Source organism: Taudactylus pleione, unplaced genomic scaffold, assembly GCF_031769625.1.
Source record: "Taudactylus pleione unplaced genomic scaffold, aTauple2 ptg000551l, whole genome shotgun sequence".
In the NCBI taxonomy this organism is placed as follows: Eukaryota; Metazoa; Chordata; class Amphibia; order Anura; family Myobatrachidae; genus Taudactylus; species Taudactylus pleione.
This window is the reverse complement of record NW_028284953.1, coordinates 1,824,640-1,846,190: the sequence shown is the minus strand read 5'-3', so window position 1 is coordinate 1,846,190 and position 21,551 is coordinate 1,824,640. Positions and strand designations below refer to the sequence as shown.

Below are 21,551 nucleotides of genomic sequence, written 5' to 3'. Positions count from 1 at the left end.
TCTGATCTATAGTCAGACGCGTTATCCATTGCCCACTGTCCCAGGTGTCTTGTAGCAATTGAAGAGTCTTTCCTGTTTTTGAGCCTGTTTTAAAGTTTAATGGTTATTGAAGTATATACAGAATCACATTTTGGAAATTGACTGTACACTATCTGCAGGGATTGCTTCCCAAAAATGTTTTAGGTACAATGATCCTTGTGACTGCTAAAAGATCTTTAAAAAATGTAATGAACTTACTCAGACAGAGCCCAAACATTCTTCTTTCCTGAATTCTAGAATTTATGTCAAATTCCCAGTACTTTAGTACAATAATTCACAATTAAATTATTCAAAGCATGTTAAGATAGCTTTATAATAAGCATTAAACACAAATAGTGCAAGCACCTTCAAAGAATCTGCTTACTTTCTGAAATTTTCTTAAGATTCAGTATTGTGAAAAAATGGATGATTGAGAAACAAAATCAAAATGCCGTGACCCGGATTCAAACCGGGGTTGCTGCGTCCACAATGCAGAGTACTAACCACTGTACGATGACGGCAATTTTAGTGAGCCAGGTAGGAGTAGAACCTACAATCTACAGATCCATAGTCAGACACGTTAGCCATTGCCCACTGTCCTGGGTGTCTTGTAGTAATTGAAGTGTCTTTCCTGTTTTTGAGCCTGTTTTCAGAATTTTATGGTTATTGAAGTATATACAGAATCACATTTTGGAAATTGACTGTACACTATCTGCAGGGATTGTTTCCCAAAAACGTTTTAGGTAAAATAATCCTTGTGACTGCTATAAGAGATTTAAAAAATGTGATGAACTTACTCTGACAGAGCCCAAACATTCTTCTTTTCTGAATTCTAGACTTTATGTCAAATTCCAAGTACTTTAGTACAATAATTCACAATTAAATTATTCAAAGCATGTTAAGATAGCTTTATAATAAGCATTAAACACAAATAGTGCAAGCACCTTCAAAGAATCTGCTTACTTTCTGAAATTTTCTTAAGATTCAGTATTGTGAAAAAATGGATGATTGAGAAACAAAATCAAAATGCTGTGACCCAGATTCGAACCGGGGTTGCTGCGGCCACAACGCAGAGTACTAACCACTATACAATCACTGCAATTTAAGCGAGCCAGGTAGGAGTCGAACCTACAATCTACAGATCCATAGTCAGACATGTTATCCATTGCCCACTGTCCCGGGGGTCTTGTAGTAATTGAAGTGTCTTTCCTGTTTTTGAGCCTGTTTTCAGAATTTTATGGTTATTGAAGTATATACAGAATCACATTTTGGTAATTGACTGTACACTATCTGCAGGGATTGTTTCCCAAAAACGTTTTAGGTAAAATAATCCTTGTGACTGCTAAAAGATCTTTAAAAAATGAGGATGAACTAACTCAGACAGAGCCCAAACTTTCTTCTTTCCTGAATTCCAGAATTTATGTCAAATTCCCAGTCCTTTAGTACAATAATTCACAATTAAATTATTCAAAGCATGTTAAGATAGCTTTATAATAAGCATTAAACACAAATAGTGCAAGCACCTTCAAAGAATCTGCTTACTTTCTGAAATTTTCTTAAGATTCAGTATTGTGAAAAAATGGATGATTGTGAAACAAAATCAAAATGCTGTGACCCGTTTTCGAACCGGGGTTGCTGCGGCCACAACGCAGAGTACTAACCACTATACGATCACGTCAATTTAAGCAAGCCAGGTAGGAGTCGAATCTACAAACTTATGATCCGTAGTCAGACACGTTATCCATTGCGCCACTGGCCCAGGTGCCCTATAGTAATTGAAGTGTCTTTCCTGTTTTTGAGCCAGTTTTGGAGTTTTATGGTTATTGAAGTATATACAGAATCACATTTTGGAAATTGACTGTACACTATCTGCAGGGATTGTTTCCCAAAAACGTTTTAGGTAAAATAATCCTTGTGACTGCTAAAAGATCTTTAAAAAATGTGATGAACTTACTCAGACAGAGCCCAAACATTCTTCTTTCCTAAATTCCAGAATTTATGTCAAATTCCCAGTCCTTTAGTACAATAATTCACAATTAAATTATTCAAAGCATGTTAAGATAGCTTTATAATAAGCATTAAACACAAATACTGCAAGCACCTTCAAAGAATCTGCTTACTTTCTGAAATTTTCTTAAGATTCAGTATTGTGAAAAAATGGATGATTGTGAAACAAAATCAAAATGCTGTGACCCGTTTTCGAAATGGGGTTGCTGCAGCCACAACGCAGAGTACTAACTACTATACAATCACGGCAATTTAAGCGAGCCAGGTAGGAGTCGAACCTACAATCTTCTGATCTATAGTCAGACGCGTTATCCATTGCCCACTGTCCCAGGTGTCTTGTAGCAATTGAAGAGTCTTTCCTGTTTTTGAGCCTGTTTTAAAGTTTTATGGTTATTGAAGTATATACAGAATCACATTTTGGAAATTGACTGTACACTATCTGCAGGGATTGCTTCCCAAAAATGTTTTAGGTACAATAATCCTTGTGACTGCTAAAAGATCTTTAAAAAATGTAATGAACTTACTCAGACAGAGCCCAAACATTCTTCTTTCCTGAATTCTAGAATTTATGTCAAATTCCCAGTACTTTAGTACAATAATTCACAATTAAATTATTCAAAGCATGTTAAGATAGCTTTATAATAAGCATTAAACACAAATAGTGCAAGCACCTTCAAAGAATCTGCTTACTTTCTGAAATTTTCTTAAGATTCAGTATTGTGAAAAAATGGATGATTGAGAAACAAAATCAAAATGCCGTGACCCGGATTCAAACCGGGGTTGCTGCGGCCACAATGCAGAGTACTAACCACTGTACGATGACGGCAATTTTAGTGAGCCAGGTAGGAGTAGAACCTACAATCTACAGATCCATAGTCAGACACGTTAGCCATTGCCCACTGTCCCGGGTGTCTTGTAGTAATTGAAGTGTCTTTCCTGTTTTTGAGCCTGTTTTCAGAATTTTATGGTTATTGAAGTATATACAGAATCACATTTTGGAAATTGACTGTACACTATCTGCAGGGATTGTTTCCCAAAAACGTTTTAGGTAAAATAATCCTTGTGACTGCTAAAAGATCTTTAAAAAATGTGATGAACTTACTCAGACAGAGCCCAAACATTCTTCTTTCCTAAATTCCAGAATTTATGTCAAATTCCCAGTCCTTTAGTACAATAATTCACAATTAAATTATTCAAAGCATGTTAAGATAGCTTTATAATAAGCATTAAACACAAATAGTGCAAGCACCTACAAAGAATCTGCTTACTTTCTGAAATTTTCTTAAGATTCAGTATTGTGAAAAAATGGATGATTGTGAAACAAAATCAAAATGCTGTGACCTGTTTTCGAAATGGGGTTGCTGCAGCCACAACGCAGAGTACTAACTACTATACAATCATGGTAATTTAAGCAAGCCAGGTAGGAATCGAACCTACAATCTTCTGATCCGTAGTCAGACGCGTTATCCATTGTGCCACTGGCCCACATGTTTTGTAGTAATTGAAGCGTCTTTCCTGTTTTTGAGCCTTTTTTCAGAGTTTTATGGTTATTGAAGTATATACAGAATCACATTTTGGAAATTGACTGTACACTATCTGCAGGGATTGCTTCCCAAAAACGTTTTAGGTAAAATAATCCTTGTGACTGCTAAAAGATCTTTAAAAAATGTGATGAACTTACTCAGACAGAGCCCAAACATTCTTCTTTCCTGAATTCCAGAATTTATGTCAAATTCCCAGTCCTTTAGTACAATAATTCACAATTAAATTATTCAAAGCATGTTAAGATAGCTTTATAATAAGCATTAAACACAAATAGTGCAAGCACCTTCAAAGAATCTGCTTACTTTCTGAAATTTTCTTAAGATTCAGTATTGTGAAAAAATGGATGATTGTGAAACAAAATCAAAATGCTGTGAACCGTTTTCAAAATGGGGTTGCTGCAGCCACAAAGCAGAGTACTAACTACTATACAATCACGGCAATTTAAGCGAGCCAGGTAGGAGTCGAACCTACAATCTTCTGATCTATAGTCAGACGCGTTATCCATTGCCCACTGTCCCAGGTGTCTTGTAGCAATTGAAGAGTCTTTCCTGTTTTTGAGCCTGTTTTAAAGTTTTATGGTTATTGAAGTATATACAGAATCACATTTTGGAAATTGACTGTACACTATCTGCAGGGATTGCTTCCCAAAAATGTTTTAGGTACAATGATCCTTGTGACTGCTAAAAGATCTTTAAAAAATGTAATGAACTTACTCAGACAGAGCCCAAACATTCTTCTTTCCTGAATTCTAGAATTTATGTCAAATTCACAGTACTTTAGTACAATAATTCACAATTAAATTATTCAAAGCATGTTAAGATAGCTTTATAATAAGCATTAAACACAAATAGTGCAAGCACCTTCAAAGAATCTGCTTACTTTCTGAAATTTTCTTAAGATTCAGTATTGTGAAAAAATGGATGATTGAGAAACAAAATCAAAATGCCGTGACCCGGATTCAAACCGGGGTTGCTGCGTCCACAATGCAGAGTACTAACCACTGTACGATGACGGCAATTTTAGTGAGCCAGGTAGGAGTAGAACCTACAATCTACAGATCCATAGTCAGACACGTTAGCCATTGCCCACTGTCCCGGGGGTCTTGTAGTAATTGAAGTGTCTTTCCTGTTTTTGAGCCTGTTTTCAGAATTTTATGGTTATTGAAGTATATACAGAATCACATTTTGGAAATTGACTGTACACTATCTGCAGGGATTGTTTCCCAAAAACGTTTTAGGTAAAATAATCCTTGTGACTGCTATAAGAGATTTAAAAAATGTGATGAACTTACTCTGACAGAGCCCAAACATTCTTCTTTTCTGAATTCTAGACTTTATGTCAAATTCCAAGTACATTTAGTACAATAATTCACAATTAAATTATTCAAAGCATGTTAAGATAGCTTTATAATAAGCATTAAACACAAATAGTGCAAGCACCTTCAAAGAATCTGCTTACTTTCTGAAATTTTCTTAAGATTCAGTATTGTGAAAAAATGGATGATTGAGAAACAAAATCAAAATGCTGTGACCCAGATTCGAACCGGGGTTGCTGCGGCCACAACGCAGAGTACTAACCACTATACAATCACTGCAATTTAAGCGAGCCAGGTAGGAGTCGAACCTACAATCTACAGATCCATAGTCAGACACGTTATCCATTGCCCACTGTCCCGGGGGTCTTGTAGTAATTGAAGTGTCTTTCCTGTTTTTGAGCCTGTTTTCAGAATTTTATGGTTATTGAAGTATATACAGAATCACATTTTGGTAATTGACTGTACACTATCTGCAGGGATTGTTTCCCAAAAACGTTTTAGGTAAAATAATCCTTGTGACTGCTAAAAGATCTTTAAAAAATGAGGATGAACTAACTCAGACAGAGCCCAAACATTCTTCTTTCCTGAATTCCAGAATTTATGTCAAATTCCCAGTCCTTTAGTACAATAATTCACAATTAAATTATTCAAAGCATGTTAAGATAGCTTTATAATAAGCATTAAACACAAATAGTGCAAGCACCTTCAAAGAATCTGCTTACTTTCTGAAATTTTCTTAAGATTCAGTATTGTGAAAAAATGGATGATTGTGAAACAAAATCAAAATGCTGTGACCCGTTTTCGAACCGGGGTTGCTGCGGCCACAACGCAGAGTACTAACCACTATACGATCACGTCAATTTAAGCAAGCCAGGTAGGAGTCGAACCTACAAACTTATGATCCGTAGTCAGACACGTTATCCATTGCGCCACTGGCCCAGGTGCCCTATAGTAATTGAAGTGTCTTTCCTGTTTTTGAGCCAGTTTTGGAGTTTTATGGTTATTGAAGTATATACAGAATCACATTTTGGAAATTGACTGTACACTATCTGCAGGGATTGTTTCCCAAAAACGTTTTAGGTAAAATAATCCTTGTGACTGCTAAAAGATCTTTAAAAAATGTGATGAACTTACTCAGACAGAGCCCAAACATTCTTCTTTCCTAAATTCCAGAATTTATGTCAAATTCCCAGTCCTTTAGTACAATAATTCACAATTAAATTATTCAAAGCATGTTAAGATAGCTTTATAATAAGCATTAAACACAAATAGTGCAAGCACCTTCAAAGAATCTGCTTACTTTCTGAAATTTTCTTAAGATTCAGTATTGTGAAAAAATGGATGATTGTGAAACAAAATCAAAATGCTGTGACCCGTTTTCGAAATGGGGTTGCTGCAGCCACAACGCAGAGTACTAACTACTATACAATCACGGCAATTTAAGCGAGCCAGGTAGGAGTCGAACCTACAATCTTCTGATCTATAGTCAGACGCGTTATCCATTGCCCACTGTCCCAGGTGTCTTGTAGCAATTGAAGAGTCTTTCCTGTTTTTGAGCCTGTTTTAAAGTTTTATGGTTATTGAAGTATATACAGAATCACATTTTGGAAATTGACTGTACACTATCTGCAGGGATTGCTTCCCAAAAATGTTTTAGGTACAATAATCCTTGTGACTGCTAAAAGATCTTTAAAAAATGTAATGAACTTACTCAGACAGAGCCCAAACATTCTTCTTTCCTGAATTCTAGAATTTATGTCAAATTCCCAGTACTTTAGTACAATAATTCACAATTAAATTATTCAAAGCATGTTAAGATAGCTTTATAATAAGCATTAAACACAAATAGTGCAAGCACCTTCAAAGAATCTGCTTACTTTCTGAAATTTTCTTAAGATTCAGTATTGTGAAAAAATGGATGATTGAGAAACAAAATCAAAATGCCGTGACCCGGATTCAAACCGGGGTTGCTGCGGCCACAATGCAGAGTACTAACCACTGTACGATGACGGCAATTTTAGTGAGCCAGGTAGGAGTAGAACCTACAATCTACAGATCCATAGTCAGACACGTTAGCCATTGCCCACTGTCCCGGGTGTCTTGTAGTAATTGAAGTGTCTTTCCTGTTTTTGAGCCTGTTTTCAGAATTTTATGGTTATTGAAGTATATACAGAATCACATTTTGGAAATTGACTGTACACTATCTGCAGGGATTGTTTCCCAAAAACGTTTTAGGTAAAATAATCCTTGTGACTGCTATAAAAGATTTAAAAAATGTGATGAACTTACTCTGACAGAGCCCAAACATTCTTCTTTTCTGAATTCTAGAATTTATGTCAAATTCCAAGTACTTTAGAACAATAATTCACAATTAAATTATTCAAAGCATGTTAAGATAGCTTTATAATAAGCATTAAACACAAATAGTGCAAGCACCTTCAAAGAATCTGCTTACTTTCTGAAATTTTCTTAAGATTCAGTATTGTGAAAAAATGGATGATTGAGAAACAAAATCAAAATGCCGTGACCCAGATTCGAACCGGGGTTGCTGCGGCCACAACGCAGAGTACTAACCACTATACGATCACGTCAATTTAAGCAAGCCAGGTAGGAGTCGAACCTACAAACTTATGATCCATAGTCAGACACGTTATCCATTGCGCCACTGGCCCAGGTGCCCTGTAGTAATTGAAGTGTCTTTCCTGTTTTTGAGCCAGTTTTGGAGTTTTATGGTTATTGAAGTATATACAGAATCACATTTTGGAAATTGACTGTACACTATCTGCAGGGATTGTTTCCCAAAAACGTTTTAGGTAAAATAATCCTTGTGACTGCTAAAAGATCTTTAAAAAATGTGATGAACTTACTCAGACAGAGCCCAAACATTCTTCTTTCCTAAATTCCAGAATTTATGTCAAATTCCCAGTACTTTAGTACAATAATTCACAATTAAATTATTCAAAGCATGTTAAGATAGCTTTATAATAAGCATTAAACACAAACAGTGCAAGCACCTTCAAAGAATCTGCTTACTTTCTGAAATTTTCTTAAGATTCAGTATTGTGAAAAAATGGATGATTGTGAAACAAAATCAAAATGCTGTGACCCGTTTTCGAAATGGGGTTGCTGCAGCCACAACGCAGAGTACTAACTACTATACAAACATGGTAATTTAAGCAAGCCAGGTAGGAATCGAACCTACAATCTTCTGATCCGTAGTAAGACGCGTTATCCATTGTGCCACTGGCCCACATGTTTTGTAGTAATTGAAGCGTCTTTCCTGTTTTTGAGCCTTTTTTCAGAGTTTTATGGTTATTGAAGTATATACAGAATCACATTTTGGAAATTGACTGTACACTATCTGCAGGGATTGCTTCCCAAAAACGTTTTAGGTAAAATAATCCTTGTGACTGCTAAAAGATCTTTAAAAAATGTGATGAACTTACTCAGACAGAGCCCAAACATTCTTCTATCCTGAATTCCAGAATTTATGTCAAATTCCCAGTCCTTTAGTACAATAATTCACAATTAAATTATTCAAAGCATGTTAAGATAGCTTTATAATAAGCATTAAACACAAATAGTGCAAGCACCTTCAAAGAATCTGCTTACTTTCTGAAATTTTCTTAAGATTCAGTATTGTGAAAAAATGGATGCTTGTGAAACAAAATCAAAATGCTGTGAACCGTTTTCAAAATGGGGTTGCTGCAGCCACAACGCAGAGTACTAACTACTATACAATCACGGCAATTTAAGCGAGCCAAGTAGGAGTCGAACCTACAATCTTCTGATCTATAGTCAGACGCGTTATCCATTGCCCACTGTCCCAGGTGTCTTGTAGCAATTGAAGAGTCTTTCCTGTTTTTGAGCCTGTTTTAAAGTTTTATGGTTATTGAAGTATATACAGAATCACATTTTGGAAATTGACTGTACACTATCTGCAGGGATTGTTTCCCAAAAATGTTTTAGGTACAATAATCCTTGTGACTGCTAAAAGATCTTTAAAAAATGAGATGAACTTACTCTGACAGAGCCCAAACATTCTTCTTTCCTGAATTCTAGAATTTATGTCAAATTCCCAGTAGTTTAGTACAATAATTCACAATTAAATTATTCAAAGCATGTTAAGATAGCTTTATAATAAGCATTAAACACAAATAGTGCAAGCACCTTCAAAGAATCTGCTTACTTTCTGAAATTTTCTTAAGATTCAGTATTGTGAAAAAATGGATGATTGAGAAACAAAATCAAAATGCCGTGACCCAGATTCGAACCGGGGTTGCTGCGGCCACAACGCAGAGTACTAACCACTATACGATCACGGCAATTTAAGCGAGCCAGGTAGGAGTCGAACCTACAATCTACAGATCCATAGTCAGACACGTTATCCATTGCCCACCGTGCCGGGGGTCTTGTAGTAATTGAAGTGTCTTTCCTGTTTTTGAGCCTGTTTTCAGAATTTTATGGTTATTGAAGTATATACAGAATCACATTTTGGTAATTGACTGTACACTATCTGCAGGGATTGTTTCCCAAAAACGTTTTAGGTAAAATAATCCTTGTGACTGCTAAAAGATCTTTAAAAAATGAGGATGAACTAACTCAGACAGAGCCCAAAAATTCTTCTTTCCTGAATTCCAGAATTTATGTCAAATTCCCAGTAGTTTAGTACAATAATTCACAATTAAATTATTCAAAGCATGTTAAGATAGCTTTATAATAAGCATTAAACACAAATAGTGCAAGCACCTTCAAAGAATCTGCTTACTTTCTGAAATTTTCTTAAGATTCAGTATTGTGAAAAAATGGATGATTGAGAAACAAAATCAAAATGCCGTGACCCGGATTCAAACCGGGGTTGCTGCGTCCACAATGCAGAGTACTAACCACTGTACGATGACGGCAATTTTAGTGAGCCAGGTAGGAGTAGAACCTACAATCTACAGATCCATAGTCAGACACGTTAGCCATTGCCCACTGTCCTGGGTGTCTTGTAGTAATTGAAGTGTCTTTCCTGTTTTTGAGCCTGTTTTCAGAATTTTATGGTTATTGAAGTATATACAGAATCACATTTTGGAAATTGACTGTACACTATCTGCAGGGATTGTTTCCCAAAAACGTTTTAGGTAAAATAATCCTTGTGACTGCTATAAGAGATTTAAAAAATGTGATGAACTTACTCTGACAGAGCCCAAACATTCTTCTTTTCTGAATTCTAGACTTTATGTCAAATTCCAAGTACTTTAGTACAATAATTCACAATTAAATTATTCAAAGCATGTTAAGATAGCTTTATAATAAGCATTAAACACAAATAGTGCAAGCACCTTCAAAGAATCTGCTTACTTTCTGAAATTTTCTTAAGATTCAGTATTGTGAAAAAATGGATGATTGAGAAACAAAATCAAAATGCTGTGACCCAGATTCGAACCGGGGTTGCTGCGGCCACAACGCAGAGTACTAACCACTATACAATCACTGCAATTTAAGCGAGCCAGGTAGGAGTCGAACCTACAATCTACAAATCCATAGTCAGACACGTTATCCATTGCCCACTGTCCCGGGGGTCTTGTAGTAATTGAAGTGTCTTTCCTGTTTTTGAGCCTGTTTTCAGAATTTTATGGTTATTGAAGTATATACAGAATCACATTTTGGTAATTGACTGTACACTATCTGCAGGGATTGTTTCCCAAAAACGTTTTAGGTAAAATAATCCTTGTGACTGCTAAAAGATCTTTAAAAAATGAGGATGAACTAACTCAGACAGAGCCCAAACTTTCTTCTTTCCTGAATTCCAGAATTTATGTCAAATTCCCAGTCCTTTAGTACAATAATTCACAATTAAATTATTCAAAGCATGTTAAGATAGCTTTATAATAAGCATTAAACACAAATAGTGCAAGCACCTTCAAAGAATCTGCTTACTTTCTGAAATTTTCTTAAGATTCAGTATTGTGAAAAAATGAATGATTGTGAAACAAAATCAAAATGCTGTGACCCGTTTTCGAACCGGGGTTGCTGCGGCCACAACGCAGAGTACTAACCACTATACGATCACGTCAATTTAAGCAAGCCAGGTAGGAGTCGAATCTACAAACTTATGATCCGTAGTCAGACACGTTATCCATTGCGCCACTGGCCCAGGTGCCCTATAGTAATTGAAGTGTCTTTCCTGTTTTTGAGCCAGTTTTGGAGTTTTATGGTTATTGAAGTATATACAGAATCACATTTTGGAAATTGACTGTACACTATCTGCAGGGATTGTTTCCCAAAAACGTTTTAGGTAAAATAATCCTTGTGACTGCTAAAAGATCTTTAAAAAATGTGATGAACTTACTCAGACAGAGCCCAAACATTCTTCTTTCCTAAATTCCAGAATTTATGTCAAATTCCCAGTCCTTTAGTACAATAATTCACAATTAAATTATTCAAAGCATGTTAAGATAGCTTTATAATAAGCATTAAACACAAATACTGCAAGCACCTTCAAAGAATCTGCTTACTTTCTGAAATTTTCTTAAGATTCACTATTGTGAAAAAATGGATGATTGTGAAACAAAATCAAAATGCTGTGACCCGTTTTCGAAATGGGGTTGCTGCAGCCACAACGCAGAGTACTAACTACTATACAATCACGGCAATTTAAGCGAGCCAGGTAGGAGTCGAACCTACAATCTTCTGATCTATAGTCAGACGCGTTATCCATTGCCCACTGTCCCAGGTGTCTTGTAGCAATTGAAGAGTCTTTCCTGTTTTTGAGCCTGTTTTAAAGTTTTATGGTTATTGAAGTATATACAGAATCACATTTTGGAAATTGACTGTACACTATCTGCAGGGATTGCTTCCCAAAAATGTTTTAGGTACAATAATCCTTGTGACTGCTAAAAGATCTTTAAAAAATGTAATGAACTTACTCAGACAGAGCCCAGACATTCTTCTTTCCTGAATTCTAGAATTTATGTCAAATTCCCAGTACTTTAGTACAATAATTCACAATTAAATTATTCAAAGCATGTTAAGATAGCTTTATAATAAGCATTAAACACAAATAGTGCAAGCACCTTCAAAGAATCTGCTTACTTTCTGAAATTTTCTTAAGATTCAGTATTGTGAAAAAATGGATGATTGAGAAACAAAATCAAAATGCCGTGACCCGGATTCAAACCGGGGTTGCTGCGGCCACAATGCAGAGTACTAACCACTGTACGATGACGGCAATTTTAGTGAGCCAGGTAGGAGTAGAACCTACAATCTACAGATCCATAGTCAGACACGTTAGCCATTGCCCACTGTCCCGGGTGTCTTGTAGTAATTGAAGTGTCTTTCCTGTTTTTGAGCCTGTTTTCAGAATTTTATGGTTATTGAAGTATATACAGAATCACATTTTGGAAATTGACTGTACACTATCTGCAGGGATTGTTTCCCAAAAACGTTTTAGGTAAAATAATCCTTGTGACTGCTAAAAGATCTTTAAAAAATGTGATGAACTTACTCAGACAGAGCCCAAACATTCTTCTTTCCTAAATTCCAGAATTTATGTCAAATTCCCAGTCCTTTAGTACAATAATTCACAATTAAATTATTCAAAGCATGTTAAGATAGCTTTATAATAAGCATTAAACACAAATAGTGCAAGCACCTACAAAGAATCTGCTTTCTTTCTGAAATTTTCTTAAGATTCAGTATTGTGAAAAAATGGATGATTGTGAAACAAAATCAAAATGCTGTGACCTGTTTTCGAAATGGGGTTGCTGCAGCCACAACGCAGAGTACTAACTACTATACAATCATGGTAATTTAAGCAAGCCAGGTAGGAATCGAACCTACAATCTTCTGATCCGTAGTCAGACGCGTTATCCATTGTGCCACTGGCCCACATGTTTTGTAGTAATTGAAGCGTCTTTCCTGTTTTTGAGCCTTTTTTCAGAGTTTTATGGTTATTGAAGTATATACAGAATCACATTTTGGAAATTGACTGTACACTATCTGCAGGGATTGCTTCCCAAAAACGTTTTAGGTAAAATAATCCTTGTGACTGCTAAAAGATCTTTAAAAAATGTGATGAACTTACTCAGACAGAGCCCAAACATTCTTCTTTCCTGAATTCCAGAATTTATGTCAAATTCCCAGTCCTTTAGTACAATAATTCACAATTAAATTATTCAAAGCATGTTAAGATAGCTTTATAATAAGCATTAAACACAAATAGTGCAAGCACCTTCAAAGAATCTGCTTACTTTCTGAAATTTTCTTAAGATTCAGTATTGTGAAAAAATGGATGATTGTGAAACAAAATCAAAATGCTGTGAACCGTTTTCAAAATGGGGTTGCTGCAGCCACAAAGCAGAGTACTAACTACTATACAATCACGGCAATTTAAGCGAGCCAGGTAGGAGTCGAACCTACAATCTTCTGATCTATAGTCAGACGCGTTATCCATTGCCCACTGTCCCAGGTGTCTTGTAGCAATTGAAGAGTCTTTCCTGTTTTTGAGCCTGTTTTAAAGTTTTATGGTTATTGAAGTATATACAGAATCACATTTTGGAAATTGACTGTACACTATCTGCAGGGATTGCTTCCCAAAAATGTTTTAGGTACAATGATCCTTGTGACTGCTAAAAGATCTTTAAAAAATGTAATGAACTTACTCAGACAGAGCCCAAACATTCTTCTTTCCTGAATTCTAGAATTTATGTCAAATTCACAGTACTTTAGTACAATAATTCACAATTAAATTATTCAAAGCATGTTAAGATAGCTTTATAATAAGCATTAAACACAAATAGTGCAAGCACCTTCAAAGAATCTGCTTACTTTCTGAAATTTTCTTAAGATTCAGTATTGTGAAAAAATGGATGATTGAGAAACAAAATCAAAATGCCGTGACCCGGATTCAAACCGGGGTTGCTGCGTCCACAATGCAGAGTACTAACCACTGTACGATGACGGCAATTTTAGTGAGCCAGGTAGGAGTAGAACCTACAATCTACAGATCCATAGTCAGACACGTTAGCCATTGCCCACTGTCCCGGGGGTCTTGTAGTAATTGAAGTGTCTTTCCTGTTTTTGAGCCTGTTTTCAGAATTTTATGGTTATTGAAGTATATACAGAATCACATTTTGGAAATTGACTGTACACTATCTGCAGGGATTGTTTCCCAAAAACGTTTTAGGTAAAATAATCCTTGTGACTGCTATAAGAGATTTAAAAAATGTGATGAACTTACTCTGACAGAGCCCAAACATTCTTCTTTTCTGAATTCTAGACTTTATGTCAAATTCCAAGTACATTTAGTACAATAATTCACAATTAAATTATTCAAAGCATGTTAAGATAGCTTTATAATAAGCATTAAACACAAATAGTGCAAGCACCTTCAAAGAATCTGCTTACTTTCTGAAATTTTCTTAAGATTCAGTATTGTGAAAAAATGGATGATTGAGAAACAAAATCAAAATGCTGTGACCCAGATTCGAACCGGGGTTGCTGCGGCCGCAACGCAGAGTACTAACCACTATACAATCACTGCAATTTAAGCGAGCCAGGTAGGAGTCGAACCTACAATCTACAGATCCATAGTCAGACACGTTATCCATTGCCCACTGTCCCGGGGGTCTTGTAGTAATTGAAGTGTCTTTCCTGTTTTTGAGCCTGTTTTCAGAATTTTATGGTTATTGAAGTATATACAGAATCACATTTTGGTAATTGACTGTACACTATCTGCAGGGATTGTTTCCCAAAAACGTTTTAGGTAAAATAATCCTTGTGACTGCTAAAAGATCTTTAAAAAATGAGGATGAACTAACTCAGACAGAGCCCAAACATTCTTCTTTCCTGAATTCCAGAATTTATGTCAAATTCCCAGTCCTTTAGTACAATAATTCACAATTAAATTATTCAAAGCATGTTAAGATAGCTTTATAATAAGCATTAAACACAAATAGTGCAAGCACCTTCAAAGAATCTGCTTACTTTCTGAAATTTTCTTAAGATTCAGTATTGTGAAAAAATGGATGATTGTGAAACAAAATCAAAATGCTGTGACCCGTTTTCGAACCGGGGTTGCTGCGGCCACAACGCAGAGTACTAACCACTATACGATCACGTCAATTTAAGCAAGCCAGGTAGGAGTCGAACCTACAAACTTATGATCCGTAGTCAGACACGTTATCCATTGCGCCACTGGCCCAGGTGCCCTATAGTAATTGAAGTGTCTTTCCTGTTTTTGAGCCAGTTTTGGAGTTTTATGGTTATTGAAGTATATACAGAATCACATTTTGGAAATTGACTGTACACTATCTGCAGGGATTGTTTCCCAAAAACGTTTTAGGTAAAATAATCCTTGTGACTGCTAAAAGATCTTTAAAAAATGTGATGAACTTACTCAGACAGAGCCCAAACATTCTTCTTTCCTAAATTCCAGAATTTATGTCAAATTCCCAGTCCTTTAGTACAATAATTCACAATTAAATTATTCAAAGCATGTTAAGATAGCTTTATAATAAGCATTAAACACAAATAGTGCAAGCACCTTCAAAGAATCTGCTTACTTTCTGAAATTTTCTTAAGATTCAGTATTGTGAAAAAATGGATGATTGTGAAACAAAATCAAAATGCTGTGACCCGTTTTCGAAATGGGGTTGCTGCAGCCACAACGCAGAGTACTAACTACTATACAATCACGGCAATTTAAGCGAGCCAGGTAGGAGTCGAACCTACAATCTTCTGATCTATAGTCAGACGCGTTATCCATTGCCCACTGTCCCAGGTGTCTTGTAGCAATTGAAGAGTCTTTCCTGTTTTTGAGCCTGTTTTAAAGTTTTATGGTTATTGAAGTATATACAGAATCACATTTTGGAAATTGACTGTACACTATCTGCAGGGATTGCTTCCCAAAAATGTTTTAGGTACAATAATCCTTGTGACTGCTAAAAGATCTTTAAAAAATGTAATGAACTTACTCAGACAGAGCCCAAACATTCTTCTTTCCTGAATTCTAGAATTTATGTCAAATTCCCAGTACTTTAGTACAATAATTCACAATTAAATTATTCAAAGCATGTTAAGATAGCTTTATAATAAGCATTAAACACAAATAGTGCAAGCACCTTCAAAGAATCTGCTTACTTTCTGAAATTTTCTTAAGATTCAGTATTGTGAAAAAATGGATGATTGAGAAACAAAATCAAAATGCCGTGACCCGGATTCAAACCGGGGTTGCTGCGGCCACAATGCAGAGTACTAACCACTGTACGATGACGGCAATTTTAGTGAGCCAGGTAGGAGTAGAACCTACAATCTACAGATCCATAGTCAGACACGTTAGCCATTGCCCACTGTCCCGGGTGTCTTGTAGTAATTGAAGTGTCTTTCCTGTTTTTGAGCCTGTTTTCAGAATTTTATGGTTATTGAAGTATATACAGAATCACATTTTGGAAATTGACTGTACACTATCTGCAGGGATTGTTTCCCAAAAACGTTTTAGGTAAAATAATCCTTGTGACTGCTATAAAAGATTTAAAAAATGTGATGAACTTACTCTGACAGAGCCCAAACATTCTTCTTTTCTGAATTCTAGAATTTATGTCAAATTCCAAGTACTTTAGAACAATAATTCACAATTAAATTATTCAAAGCATGTTAAGATAGCTTTATAATAAGCATTAAACACAAATAGTGCAAGCACCTTCAAAGAATCTGCTTACTTTCTGAAATTTTCTTAAGATTCAGTATTGTGAAAAAATGGATGATTGAGAAACAAAATCAAAATGCCGTGACCCAGATTCGAACCGGGGTTGCTGCGGCCACAACGCAGAGTACTAACCACTATACGATCACGTCAATTTAAGCAAGCCAGGTAGGAGTCGAACCTACAAACTTATGATCCATAGTCAGACACGTTATCCATTGCGCCACTGGCCCAGGTGCCCTGTAGTAATTGAAGTGTCTTTCCTGTTTTTGAGCCAGTTTTGGAGTTTTATGGTTATTGAAGTATATACAGAATCACATTTTGGAAATTGACTGTACACTATCTGCAGGGATTGTTTCCCAAAAACGTTTTAGGTAAAATAATCCTTGTGACTGCTAAAAGATCTTTAAAAAATGTGATGAACTTACTCAGACAGAGCCCAAACATTCTTATTTCCTAAATTCCAGAATTTATGTCAAATTCCCAGTACTTTAGTACAATAATTCACAATTAAATTATTCAAAGCATGTTAAGATAGCTTTATAATAAGCATTAAACACAAACAGTGCAAGCACCTTCAAAGAATCTGCTTACTTTCTGAAATTTTCTTAAGATTCAGTATTGTGAAAAAATGGATGATTGTGAAACAAAATCAAAATGCTGTGACCCGTTTTCGAAATGGGGTTGCTGCAGCCACAACGCAGAGTACTAACTACTATACAAACATGGTAATTTAAGCAAGCCAGGTAGGAATCGAACCTACAATCTTCTGATCCGTAGTAAGACGCGTTATCCATTGTGCCACTGGCCCACATGTTTTGTAGTAATTGAAGCGTCTTTCCTGTTTTTGAGCCTTTTTTCAGAGTTTTATGGTTATTGAAGTATATACAGAATCACATTTTGGAAATTGACTGTACACTATCTGCAGGGATTGCTTCCCAAAAACGTTTTAGGTAAAATAATCCTTGTGACTGCTAAAAGATCTTTAAAAAATGTGATGAACTTACTCAGACAGAGCCCAAACATTCTTCTATCCTGAATTCCAGAATTTATGTCAAATTCCCAGTCCTTTAGTACAATAATTCACAATTAAATTATTCAAAGCATGTTAAGATAGCTTTATAATAAGCATTAAACACAAATAGTGCAAGCACCTTCAAAGAATCTGCTTACTTTCTGAAATTTTCTTAAGATTCAGTATTGTGAAAAAATGGATGATTGTGAAACAAAATCAAAATGCTGTGAACCGTTTTCAAAATGGGGTTGCTGCAGCCACAACGCAGAGTACTAACTACTATACAATCACGGCAATTTAAGCGAGCCAAGTAGGAGTCGAACCTACAATCTTCTGATCTATAGTCAGACGCGTTATCCATTGCCCACTGTCCCAGGTGTCTTGTAGCAATTGAAGAGTCTTTCCTGTTTTTGAGCCTGTTTTAAAGTTTTATGGTTATTGAAGTATATACAGAATCACATTTTGGAAATTGACTGTACACTATCTGCAGGGATTGTTTCCCAAAAATGTTTTAGGTACAATAATCCTTGTGACTGCTAAAAGATCTTTAAAAAATGAGATGAACTTACTCTGACAGAGCCCAAACATTCTTCTTTCCTGAATTCTAGAATTTATGTCAAATTCCCAGTAGTTTAGTACAATAATTCACAATTAAATTATTCAAAGCATGTTAAGATAGCTTTATAATAAGCATTAAACACAAATAGTGCAAGCACCTTCAAAGAATCTGCTTACTTTCTGAAATTTTCTTAAGATTCAGTATTGTGAAAAAATGGATGATTGAGAAACAAAATCAAAATGCCGTGACCCAGATTCGAACCGGGGTTGCTGCGGCCACAACGCAGAGTACTAACCACTATACGATCACGGCAATTTAAGCGAGCCAGGTAGGAGTCGAACCTACAATCTACAGATCCATAGTCAGACACGTTATCCATTGCCCACCGTGCCGGGGGTCTTGTAGTAATTGAAGTGTCTTTCCTGTTTTTGAGCCTGTTTTCAGAATTTTATGGTTATTGAAGTATATACAGAATCACATTTTGGTAATTGACTGTACACTATCTGCAGGGATTGTTTCCCAAAAACGTTTTAGGTAAAATAATCCTTGTGACTGCTAAAAGATCTTTAAAAAATGAGGATGAACTAACTCAGACAGAGCCCAAAAATTCTTCTTTCCTGAATTCCAGAATTTATGTCAAATTCCCAGTCCTTTAGTACAATAATTCACAATTAAATTATTCAAAGCATGTTAAGATAGCTTTATAATAAGCATTAAACACAAATAGTGCAAGCACCTTCAAAGAATCTGCTTACTTTCTTAAATTTTCTTAAGATTCAGTATTGTGAATAAATGGATGATTGTGAAACAAAATCAAAATGCTGTGACCCGTTTTCGAACCGGGGTTGCTGCGGTCACACCGCAGAGTACTAACCACTATACGATCACGTCAATTTAAGCGAGCCAGGTAGGAGTCAAACCTACAAACTTATGATCCGTAGTCAGACACGTTATCCATTGCGCCACTGGCCCAGGTGCCCTGTAGTAATTGAAGTGTCTTTCCTGTTTTTGAGCCAGTTTTGGAGTTTTATGGTTATTGAAGTATATACAGAATCACATTTTGGAAATTGACTGTACACTATCTGCAGGGATTGTTTCCCAAAAACGTTTTAGGTAAAATAATCCTTGTGACTGCTAAAAGATCTTTAAAAAATGTGATGAACTTACTCAGACAGAGCCCAAACATTCTACTTTCCTGAATTCCAGAATTTATGTCAAATTCCCAGTCCTTTAGTACAATAATTCACAATTAAAATATTCAAAGCATGTTAAGATAGCTTTATAATAAGCATTAAACACAAATAGTGCAAGCACCTTCAAAGAATCTGCTTACTTTCTGAAATTTTCTTAAGATTCAGTATTGTGAAAAAATGGATGATTGTGAAACAAAATCAAAATGCTGTGAACCGTTTTCAAAATGGGGTTGCTGCAGCCACAACGCAGAGTACTAACTACTATACAATCACGGCAATTTAAGCGAACCAGGTAGGAATCGAACCTACAATCTTCTGATCTATAGTCAGACGCGTTATCCATTGCCCACTGTCCCAGGTGTCTTGTAGCAATTGAAGAGTCTTTCCTGTTTTTGAGCCTGTTTTAAAGTTTTATGGTTATTGAAGTATATTCAGAATCACATTTTGGAAATTGACTGTACACTATCTGCAGGGATTGTTTCCCAAAAATGTTTTAGGTACAATAATCCTTGTGACTGCTAAAAGATCTTTAAAAAATGTAATGAACTTACTCAGACAGAGCCCAAACATTCTTCTTTCCTGAATTCTAGAATTTATGTCAAATTCCCAGTACTTTAGTACAATAATTCACAATTAAATTATTCAAAGCATGTTAAGATAGCTTTATAATAAGCATTAAACACAAATAGTGCAAGCACCTTCAAAGAATCTGCTTACTTTCTGAAATTTTCTTAAGATTCAGTATTGTGAAAAAATGGATGATTGAGAAACAAAATCAAAATGCCGTGACCCGGATTCAAACCGGGGTTGCTGCGGCCACAATGCAGAGTACTAACCACTGTACGATGACGGCAATTTTAGTGAGCCAGGTAGGAGTAGAACCTACAATCTACAGATCCATAGTCAGACACGTTAGCCATTGCCCACTGTCCCGGGTGTCTTGTAGTAATTGAAGTGTCTTTCCTGTTTTTGAGCCTGTTTTCAGAATTTTATGGTTATTGAAGTATATACAGAATCACATTTTGGAAATTGACTGTACACTATCTGCAGGGATTGTTTCCCAAAAACGTTTTAGGTAAAATAATCCTTGTGACTGCTATAAGAGATTTAAAAAATGTGATGAACTTACTCTGACAGAGCCCAAACATTCTTCTTTTCTGAATTCTAGAATTTATGTCAAATTCCAAGTACTTTAGTACAATAATTCACAATTTAATTATTCAAAGCATGTTAAGATAGCTTTATAATAAGCATTAAACACAAATAGTGCAAGCACCTTCAAAGAATCTGCTTACTTTCTGAAATTTTCTTAAGATTCAGTATTGTGAAAAAATGGATGATTGAGAAACAAAATCAAAATGCCGTGACCCAGATTCGAACCGGGGTTGCTGCGGCCACAACGCAGAGTACTAACCACTATACGATCACGGCAATTTAAGCGAGCCAGGTAGGAGTCGAACCTACAATCTACAGATCCATAGTCAGACACGTTATCCATTGCCCACTGTCCCGGGGGTCTTGTAGTAATTGAAGTGTCTTTCCTGTTTTTGAGCCTGTTTTCAGAATTTTATGGTTATTGAAGTATATACAGAATCACATTTTGGTAATTGACTGTACACTATCTGCAGGGATTGTTTCCCAAAAACGTTTTAGGTAAAATAATCCTTGTGACTGCTAAAAGATCTTTAAAAAATGAGGATGAACTAACTCAGACAGAGCCCAAACATTCTTCTTTCCTGAATTCCAGAATTTATGTCAAATTCCCAGTCCTTTAGTACAATAATTCACAATTAAATTATTCAAAGCATGTTAAGATAGCTTTATAATAAGCATTAAACACAAATAGTGCAAGCACCTTCAAAGAATCTGCTTACTTTCTGAAATTTTCTTAAGATTCAGTATTGTGAAAAAATGGATGATTGTGAAACAAAATCAAAATGCTGTGACCCGTTTTCGAAATGGGGTTGCTGCAGCCACAACGCAGAGTACTAACTACTATACAATCACGGCAATTTAAGCGAGCCAGGTAGGAGTCGAACCTACAATCTTCTGATCTATAGTCAGACGCGTTATCCATTGCCCACTGTCCCAGGTGTCTTGTAGCAATTGAAGAGTCTTTCCTGTTTTTGAGCCTGTTTTAAAGTTTTATGGTTATTGAAGTATATACAGAATCACATTTTGGAAATTGACTGTACACTATCTGCAGGGAT

At 35.8% G+C, this 21,551-nt stretch overlaps 2 non-coding genes across 2 annotated transcripts; both read right to left on the bottom strand.

Annotated features, from left to right (window-relative positions):
• Nucleotides 1–3,437: 3,437 nt before the first annotated feature.
• On the bottom strand, nt 3,438–3,510 carry TRNAR-ACG (transfer RNA arginine (anticodon ACG)). Its single transcript has one exon. It is a non-coding gene; the product is annotated as a tRNA-Arg (tRNA).
• A 9,177-nt stretch (nt 3,511–12,687) lies between these two features.
• Nucleotides 12,688–12,760, bottom strand: TRNAR-ACG (transfer RNA arginine (anticodon ACG)). Its single transcript has one exon. It is a non-coding gene; the product is annotated as a tRNA-Arg (tRNA).
• Between the last annotated feature and the right edge of the window lie 8,791 nt (nt 12,761–21,551).